Here is a 10,897-nt window from a genome sequence, read left to right on the forward strand (position 1 = left end):
AATTACAAAAGTAGAACTAAGTGGCAAAGACTTGTACACAGTTACTAGTTCACAATTTAAATTCCTTTGCATATTTAGATTATTGCTCTGCTGCACAGATATTTAATTACAAAATTAGTATTTGGGTCTGCCTTTCCTCAGAGGTGTGAGGAGTTTGGATCTAGACTTCAAACTGAGTCCTACCCCTATTATTATTTAACACTTCCCCATGTGCCTTTTACTAATTTCTGGACTATTTAGATAAGAATAATTTAATTTCATGAATCCCACTGACTACTGTTCATCATCCTCTGAATGCGTTTACAAAGGGTATCTCAAAGACAAAATTATATTTAATCAATTTCAGAGATCCTTAAAACACAGTATATTGGGCATCTCTCCATGTTGCTGTTCCAGACATGCTTCCCTCTAGCACGTAGAGGTAAAAACCCGAATCAAGGTTTGTGCTGCTTTTGCTCTGTAAGTGTAAGCTGCAAAAGGACCCTGAGAGAGCTGCAAAAGGATCCTGTGAGAGTTTTTTGAAAGGCAGGACTACTTCTAATTCCACATGAGCAATGCTTTTCATGCTGTGTTTTCAACTAAAGTGTAATAAGACAGTGCTGATACGTGAAAACAAAAAACTAACTAGATGCTAAGTGTGTTTCAGCATGAGTAAGGAGTGCACTGGAACTCCTTTAAGCCAACCGTGTTTCCTGGTGGAGGTGTCAAGAGATGAGCTGTGAATTCTGCTGCTTCCCCTGTAATGGGTGGTGAATTTGTGAACCCTAACAGATAATGAACAGATCTTTGGCGCTTTGTACTGGATGCATATGTAAGAGATTTTGATTACATGCCTAAGACTTCACTTTTAGTTGCAATGGGTGTGACAGTGACCGTGAGTAAAGGTACAGAAACAGAAATATATTCACATTGCTCAAGTACTACAAGTAATTTCTTTAGAAAAGAAAATCTCCATCATGACTCAGGATACAAAGTGAAAAGTACGATTTCAGAGGAAAGACAGTCTATCAAAATATCAAATTTATCATAATCAGGTGGGGTGGGGTTTGTTTTGTTTTTAATTTGTGAGGAAAGTATCTATCAATGTTTCCTTCTGCTTTTCTAGGCAGCTGCAAAATCTTTTCCTTTGTGGATAGTCAGGGAGCTATTGTTATGATTTTTCCCACGAAAATTGAAGTTACTAGTTTCTATAGAAAAAGAATGCCAGTTTTACTAAGGAGCTTCCTTTCTAAGCATAATTTTTGAACAGAATGTCCCTGCTGATTTTTAAACATGATTAACTTCATCTGCAAAATTGAAAGCCGATATGCGATAAACAAAAGATGAGGCAAAGTGGTGACAGTCTCACAGATTAAGTTGGACTTAACACAAAAAGAATCATCAAGAAACAGGAAGAACTTCACTGTTGGGCAGAGTAGCTTTATTTAGGTCTTACCAGCTTTGCTTATTGGCCTGTCAGGATCCAAATTTCTTCAGTAAAGCAATAATAACAATTAGGAAGACGAAGGGAGAACAATATGTGGGTTCTGTTATTGGCATTTAGTGCAATTCCACACAAGGCAAGTGGAAAGGAGTGACAAGGGATAGAGGAAATATATGGAAAGCTATAAAGTAAGAGGTTGCACAATGTCAATTTCTTTGTAGGGAGATTGGAAAAAAAATCTGGTTCCCCGTGCTTCATTTGAAAATTAACATTTTAGTATAAAACTCTATGCTCCAGGTCTTAGCTGGCTGCTATGCATAGTTTGAAATCAAACTGTTTCTATAATTAGTATGCTCTTTACTTATCTGGCTCATGGCAGTTTGGCATTTAGGTGTTTAGTTGAATTTATGAACTAAAAATTAGGGTAGAGAATCACAGATAGGCCCATGCCAAAAACCACATTTCAGACCAAATTTAAATTTAAAGAAAAGTTTTCTGACTGTCTCAACTTAGCATTCTGAGCTACTTTCAGCCAAACCAGAACTATATGATCAATCACTATGGCCTTTTATAATATATGGTGGGCTTCAGAGTATGTATCCACACTAGAATTTTGCAGCTTGGTCATTTTTTGAAGCCAAGGTACAATTTTGCTTTTCATTCCAAATACTATCACAGTCCAGAGGCGGTCCACTGACTGTTGCAGATGTTACATCCCATTCACTGTCAATGAGGACATTGGAATCTGTGCCTGGTTGGGCAGCAGCATCTTTGCGGGTACCTGACAGATATTACCTTAACCAAGTAAACTTATTTCATCAAGCTGGTAGGTACTACACTTCTGGACTTTAAGGAGCGGGAGTGAATTTTAAAAGTGGAAAACCCACAAGAGGATATAATTGATATCCTTGTAGCTCAACTGATCCAAAACATATTTTTGCAAAAACATATTCCAAGAACCACCCACACAGACACTGATCTGAGCAGACTAAACAGCATTAAATGGTAATGCTTTTTCCTTTAATATTTTTTGATGGTTAGCAGAGTTGCCAATCTCTTAAAGAACAGTTCTTTTGTATCCACGCTGGAATTGCCAAATATTTCTATAAATTGATGAGTGGGTGATATTTTTTGCTCTAAGGAAAACGTTGCAAGTCTTCCTAGATAGCTGTTGGTGTAGTGTTCCCTTATTTCAGTCCTATTTGATAGCTACCTGCCTAAATGTTTGTTGGTTTTGGTCAGAAGAGGAACACATATCCAAAGTAATGTGAGAGTGTTATCAAAATATGCAGGATCTATTCTTCATTTGCATGTAACTGTGGTAAAATAATGCTACTATTAGGAAGGATAGTAGTAATACAACTGCTGAAAAATTTGGAAGCGCTTTACAGACTGCATATACGTACTTCTCAGATAATTTTGCAGATGATGTACCTGCAGTGTAGATTTTAAGTGGCTTGACTGAGATGAAACACAAACCTGCAGTTGAGTCAATGCTCTTCTAAATGATGACTGCTCTAACTATAATTAAGCTTGGTTTCTTCCAGCTAAGATGGGTTTAACGTAATCCAGAGTGGTCTATGTGGCAGACTTTTTATTATTATAGAGCAGTATATGTGGTGTAGAATTCCATGAGGAATTTGAACAGCCTCTGGCACACTGATTTTTCAATAATATTTCTGTCAGGTTGAGAAGGTGGGCCCCATATTGGCAGATGTAGAGAAAGAGGTTGGACAAACTCCAACATGGGTTCTTTGTTTTGCTTTGTTGCTTTTCAATTAAAAAAATAATCAGACATGACGCATAGACAATTTCCTGAAGATGAATCCATTGAATCGTTTGAAAAGTCTCAAATTTCTAATTGTCTGGCAACAGTGGAACTGATAGTGCGATACAGTGACACCATATCCTCCAAAAAACCTCTTAATTTTCCTCATGAAGATAATTAGAATATCTTTCACCATTCACAAGGGTAAGCAAATAGAAATTTTTTTATTTTATCTGAACAACATGGTATTTTAGATTGGGAGCTTAGAAGACTGCAGTGACTACAATCGATTAGGGTTAAATTCTTAATGAAAGTCTGAGAGTATTTGTACAGCATATTTCTTCTTAAATAATGGCTTTTTCCATGTGTATTCAGATCAACAGACTCATATCAACTTCAGTGGGCTGTGGCTGGAGTTGCAAATTTCTCTCAAGCTGCTTTTCCAAATAGTGATGAATTCAAAGTTGAGTATAAAACGTGATGTTGATTCTGTCCTGCTCTTTGTATTCTTTACCAGTCATAAATGTGTATTTTACTATTTACTGGGCTACATAGTACTTAAGAAAATTTCTGGAGCTGATACGACCTCAATCTTTACTCCATTAGCCTTACTCAGTAAATTCACTCAAATACGCTCAATTTATGATGCTTTATAACAACACCTCTTCTCCAGGCTCAATTTCTTCAGCCTCTCCTCACATGGCAAGTGCTCCAGCCCCATTCATTGTGGTGGCCTCCACTGAGCTTGCTCCCATTTATCAATATCTTTCCTGCACTGGGGGGCCCACAATTGGGCGCAGTGATGTGATGTGATGTAATGACACCTACTGATTCCTCACTCCTCCCTTTGCTCGTCTGCCAGAGCAATTCCAACCGTTGCCCCATGTGTCCCATTCACCAGAACCAGGATGCTATGGCCATGTGTACAGAGCCAAACACAATCTATTTTTAGGATAGGTAAAATCTGACGACTCTGATTTTCCACCAGAAGCCTTGTGTTAGGAGTCGTACAGTGGTATGAATTCCAAGAGTTCTTTGATGTGAGTGAGGCCTGTCCAAACATTCCAGCAAAGCCATTTTTGGGGACTTTACTACACTAGATATTGAAAAAATGTGCCGATCCTGCTTATTTTGCAAAGAGAATTTTTTCCTCTGAGCTTTCTCATTAAAATTGTTTTCCCTTATAAATAAAGAGGTAGAAGAGGATTAAAACATTCACTCCAAGCAGACCTCTGATACTTTTTGACCTCTAACCATAATACACACGAAAAATGTTAGTTTTAAGTAAAAATGCTTAGAATATTAGCGTAAAAAGTACACTAAGTCTGTCAGGTATTTTAAAAATATGGCAAAATAGCCGAGGTCATAATAAAAATTAGTTGCTACCATATGTGAAATAATTCTGTAACAATCTTAATATGCGTGTCTGTGTTTTACCATTGTTGCAGTCTCACTGTATGGAAATATCTACTTTTGATTTTAATTATGGGTATTTACACATGCATGCTGAAACAGAATAGGCCTCCTTTGGGTGCTGTGAGACAGGGTGTCTTGACAGCTTCAGAATCAGCCTGGGATGTGAGCAAAATTATTGAAAATTCCTGTGGTCCAGAGGCCATACGAGTAGCTGAAAGGCCATGCTGCAACTGGAATTACAGTGTCGGAAAATTTAAATGAAGATGAAATTTAAATTAAATTGGGTTCTATCAGTAGCAAAAATAAAAGAGCTGAAAGGGTGGAGGTATCTTGAAGAATGGCTCATTAATTCTGAGCTGGATTTTGCATAATAAAGTCTTAGTTTTAAAATAAACCAGAGCTGGTTGCTAAAGACAATATAGATTATACAGAGAAGTAGAGGTAATTATTTGTAATAATAGTCAGTGGTACTGTTAATCCTACATAATCAGTGAATGGATTAGTATCCCAAAATTCTGAAACTGAATTGAGATCTGTAGGGGTTTCTAAAAAGTCTCCAACAAAACCCCACCTGCACTCCCAACTCCCTTGAAACAGGGGGAAAAAAAGTGGTTTCTTTTCATTTCACTGCTTTTTGAGACTTTGGAAGACATTGTTACTGTCTTATCTGGGAGCATAGGACCTTCCTCCCTTGTGAAATTCCCATGTAGTCTCCTAATTACATTTAGATAAAATACAAAAAATATTTGAGATACATTAAAAAAAAAGAAATCAAGAATTAACAGCAACAACAGAGCACTAGTTTTCTGTTACTTTTCAAGTTATTACTGATTTAGGGCAACCATTCTGCAAAATTTTATGACCTGCATCTTTGAAAAATACTAGTGGGTTTTGCTGTTTTACTGTAATGAGGCTTGGAGCTTCACAGAATTGTGAGTACTGCTGTCCTTCAGTCATCGTCTCTTTGTGGTAGCCGCTTTATGTCAAGGGGCTACATCTCTCTGGTTTGCATGTTAAATTGGTTGTATTCTGAAGATAATTTCATGATTTGGTGGGATTAAATCACAGACACTATTTTGGTAAACATTTTTTCTTATTTTTGTAAACAATTCTTTTCTCATTTAGGGCGTAGTAAACAAAATTATGCATAACAAAAGGCAGAGGCAAAACTACAAATAATTTTTTTTAATGCTAGGTATGTATTCCACATTTTCTATAGCATATGAGTCAAACCATTTAGGAAAAAACTGTCTTTGGGCAGTCTTTGAGTATGTTTTGAATATTTGAGTGTTCATTTTGATTGGCACACCCATTCTATTGTTCATGTTAATAAACTGTCTTCAATTAAATATTCAAGTCATTAATATTTGTATACACTCTACAGTAATATACTTATTTATTTCAAATAATATTTGTATAGTTTTATGGTCTATTTTAAGTAAATTAAAATCTCTCACACTTCTGTGTAAAGAATACAAGGATAATACTGTGTGTTGTTGGGGTTAAATTCAGATGTCAGGCTTCCTGAAAATGAAACATCCCAGACAATGAAATAGTTCCCAAGGGAATAATCTCCTACTTTATCCTTTGTATTAAGGAAAAAAAAAATCCAAGCAGCAGCAAAAAGAAAAAAAAATCAAAAATAAAAAAAAAGTTTACTGGATTTGAAAATGATTTAGTATTGGCAGCCTTGGCAGGATTTTCAGTGGGACAATGAAAAGCTTCCCATGGGACCATAAAATAATCCTGGGAAACTCTTTTCAATTTCAAAAGACTCTGTCATCGTAGAAGCATAGCATGGTTTGGGTTGGAAGGGACCTTAAACATCATCTAGTTCCAACCCCACTGCCATGGGCCGGGGCACCTTCTACTACACCAGGTTGCTCAAAGACCTGTCCAACCTGGCCTTGTCATCCCAGTACGCACCTTGTATCTCCCTTCACCTCTTTGCTGGGCACCCTTAGATGAAATCATTGCAAAGACTCTGTTGCAGGCTGGCCTCAGAAAGACTCTTCTACTGTGATGTGCCAGAATCTAAGGGCAGTGTAAAAACGTTATTCCTTCCCCCCCCCCATTACTGTGATCGCAGGCCGATCAGTCACTCAAATATCCCCACAACGTGCCCTGCGTGCCAGGCAATGCTTTTGAAACCTACAGCCTAATTGCTCTCTGCTTACGTCTTCCACTGAAAATGAACCCATGTCTCTGGATACCATTTGCAGCCCAGTGCAGTGGATGCAAGGCTCATATTAGTGGTTCAAAACCTTTGGAAAATGTATCACAAAATACAGAGGAAGTTGTTATTTTCTAGAGTTACTAAATATTCTTGCATTATCCTCTTGTTCCACAGACTTATCCAAGTAAAAAAAGTTAGTTTTGTAGCTGAATAGGAACTCTTTAATCTGAAAGGTCTGAAAATTACTCTTGTATTTCTTAAAAAAAAAAAAATTATTCAGATACACCAAGAAAATCTCTGAGGATAAGCTGTATTAATTCAAAAGAGCTTTAAGTGTGTGAAGTTCAGCATTTTTCCCAGCCCCGCTTTTACTATATGTATAGACATTGGATAGTAGTGACTTTGTAAAATTTTATATACCTGTAAAGCCAGATTACTTTCTTACATCGCTTTACTAAATAAGGTCTGTGGGGCAAAGCCTGCAGGAGGAGGAGCTTTCTGTGGTTACCTTTTTGTGAACCTTGGGGAGCCTGCAACTCTGTTAAGAGATCCCCATTGACAGAAACTCTTTATGGAGGATAAAGCTTGCCTTCATTTACTGGTGAATAAGCAGAAATGACAGTATAGGTCAGACCCTGTTGAATTTTGATATGTAACAGCTTGGCATTTTAGTCAGATGCTGTTAAAATTTCAGTTTGCAGATAAAATGCAGTTGCTGCTGAGTAATGTAAGAGCAAAAGAAGTGTCCTAAACATCCCAAGTTTCTTTCATTGTGCCCCCTCTTTCCCCCGCCCCCCGCCTCCAATTAATCTTTCTTTCTTTGCCCGAAGGACCCTGTGCTGGGGTTTGCCTCTTTACCCAGGAGCCCAGCATTACATGTAGTTTTTCAGGCTTTCTAGGTGGGGCTTTAAACTTCTGTTATTTAGTTTATGTGAGTGGGGAAAAAAAATCCTGGTTAATCAGACATGGCCTGTTTTGTTGCTCTGAAGAGCTGCAATGGAATTGTACTAGAAAGCTAAAATCATTTAAAAGAGCTGCTTTTTATTAATTCAGTGCAATAAAACAGACTTTACTAGCAAGGGAGAGTGGGAGAATCTCTAAAACGGACAGATGACAAACTGATGGGGCAGATCCCATGTTCATTGTCAGACAAAACTTGCCAATAAAATCAAAAGTGGTTTTGTCAGAGTAGAAGATCTTCAGGATTCTACCTGGTATTTTAACAATTGTAAATCTGCACTGTATGTGCATTTCATGGCCCAAACTAAGTTGTTCATACATAGGATTTGGATTGAAATCAAATCTGGAATATGTCAGAATATAGGGTTTTCACATTGGCCCATCGCTTATTTTTACAGTTCCCAAGGTACACTTCAGATTTTCAGAGCTGGAGAGGGAGAAAAAAGAAAATCAATATTAAGGATGATTAATAGCAAATGGTTATAATATTAGAACAGTTACAGAGTTAGAATATTGCCACTTGTAAAAACATTTTAAAGTGGAAAACATTTTACATCATTAGAAAAATATGTTAAATACAGCTTTGAAGTGTATTGCTTTAAAATAATGTCAGTAGAAATCACCAATACGACTGTGGGCTTTAGGAAAAAAGTATTCAAGGTTACCAGTGCCTGAAAGATCTTTTAAATGGATGCTATATACTCTGATTCCCAAAAAACATAACACTGATGCTTATCAATAAACTTGTGATATAATGAATAATATTGAAATACACTATAATTATATAGATAACTTGGATTCTACAAAAAATAGTAAGCAAAAATGCGTATTTATAAATGCTAATTTCTCCAACAGAGGTTAGAGCAGGGATCTTTTGGATTTAGTTTAAGGGTCTCCCGTTTATTATAAGCTTCAAGTCAATACAAAATCAGGATGCAAGTTCAAGTGGCCACATGATGCTTTTTTTTGTATTGAGTAAATGGTGTTTGTGACATTAAGAAGTTAGGTGGAAAAGACACTGTGGCTGCAGGAAAATCCTTGTCACCATCAATACAACAAACAATCTCTACAAGAAATATTTTTTATGATGCTGCCAAACACCATCCAAGTAGAAAGATTTTGTTATACAAAATACATTACTGTTAGTTTATCTGCAATCTTATGCTTGCAGTTTAAAAGGAGCATGGCAAAGTAAGATGAAGGGTAATATTACTGTGAGATTAAAATCTCTGAAATAAGATGAAAGAATAAAATAAGATGTTAGGCTTAAACATTTCAACAGGTATATTCTTACAGAATCATAGAATCACTTAGGTTGGAAAAGACCCCTAAGATCACTGAGTCCAATCGATGGTTGGTTAATTGGGTAGCACCTCGCACGGGCTAAGCCACCCGAATTAGCCATTGAGGTGCTATTGGCAATAGCTGCAGCTTTAATCCCTGTGAAAGAGGAGGCTGAATAGGGAGGAATTCATACAGGAAATTAACATAAAAGGCTTTTAGAACCAGTTTTCTTTTCTTTATTAGCCTGTCCAATATCTGCTCTCAGGCACTAGTTAATATTTGAAGTGTAAAAAACCACAGTTCATTGCAACGTTTGTCTGGAAGTTGACTAAGTTTGCTCAAGTGTGGGAGAAAAGATAGACTTGCTGTGGGGTTATTTTTCCCGATCAGCCCCTTGCCAAGATTGAACGGTACAGCCGAGTTTAAATGACGACGAGTTTGCTGCCTGGATTCTGGTCAGAAACACTTCAGTAGTGTAGTGCAACGCAAATAACTGCTGCCGTAGAGACAGAGCTGTGTCCTGCGATGTGCTGTGCACCCAACGGCATCCGGCTGGATCAATCAAGGTTGCATTTCAAGTATGGCAAAAGGTTGCGCAGGCTGCAATGGGGAAGGCTTTCAGCAGAGTACGGCTGCTGGAGAGGGGGGTGGAGGAATGAAGTAATCCTTTAAAGCAAACAGAGTTGGTTAAATAACGCCATGAAACTTCCAGTTCTCAACAATGGTCAGAGATCAAGCTGTGTTTGTATATACAGGGTTGAAGGTTAACCAGTAACTAAAGTCTTCCCTGATTGCCACAGGTTTACATTTTCTCTGTTGCTGATGTTTGCCAAGTGGGATTTTGTGAGATTAGAAAGACTACAGCTGGGCAAACAGGTATATTATGGGGCTTACCCAAGCAGAGTTAGAGGGGAGGACCACACTGATACGATACCCATGGTGAGTTCAGACGGCTCTGAGAGGCCTGATGGATGGTGTAACAGGCAAGGGCTGAATGTAGAAAATTTTAAAGGCAATTCTGTAGTTGAAAGACCACACTTCCCTCTCATTTCATATTTCAAAGAAGTTTCAGCAGTACTGCAACTGAAAGAAGATGCAAAGGGATTTTTTTTGCTGTTGTTTTCCCCAGTGTATTCTCTATGCCATTTGACAGCCCTTTTCAGAAAGCTTGTTTCACTCTTTGCACCCTTTAGTATTCATACTGCCTGCTGAAAATACCCTGATAGTCAAAAAGCAGTGTAAATAACTTCTTGGGTAAGCAGTAGTAATGACAATAAGCAGCACATGATATGTAATTGCAATGGTTTTGTCTAGTAATTTTCAGAGAACTGATAGTGGAGTGAAAGATTATTTCTCTTATGGAAATTCTTTCCTTTGGCACTTTGTTCTTCCCCTTGCTTTCAGCCAAGCAGACTGGCTAATTTATCTCCATTCTTTATGCTTCTGCTATTTCTGCAAGCTCTGACGAGAGCTTAACAAATGTTTATTGATAAGATATGTGATCTTGTTGCCATCTCATTTGGCTGTTGAACTTCTTTGCTCGCTGTTGTTTACAAGAATGATTATTTATATTAATCTAAATATAGCTGAGGTAGAAATTATTTCTGATACTAATAAATGGCCTGGCAACAAACACGAAAAAAGGGTATTGAGATGTAGAAGTCTGTTTCCTATTCCAGCATGTCTGTGCATCCAGCACCCAGTGTGAGGTGACTCCAGTTGAGCATTGGGCTGCAGGGATGCTCTTGTACTACAGCTGGTAAGTAACAGTAAGGATTCGTGCAAAGGGGTGAGCTTTGGTAATCATGCCTTGCTCAGAAACTTCATGGTCAGCAGACACCAAATGTAATTCCTCATGTTTAGCAGCAGG

The sequence above is a fragment of the Egretta garzetta genome, unplaced genomic scaffold (genome assembly GCF_000687185.1).
Source record: "Egretta garzetta isolate BGI_Z169 unplaced genomic scaffold, ASM68718v1 scaffold166, whole genome shotgun sequence".
Classification (NCBI taxonomy): Eukaryota; Metazoa; Chordata; class Aves; order Pelecaniformes; family Ardeidae; genus Egretta; species Egretta garzetta.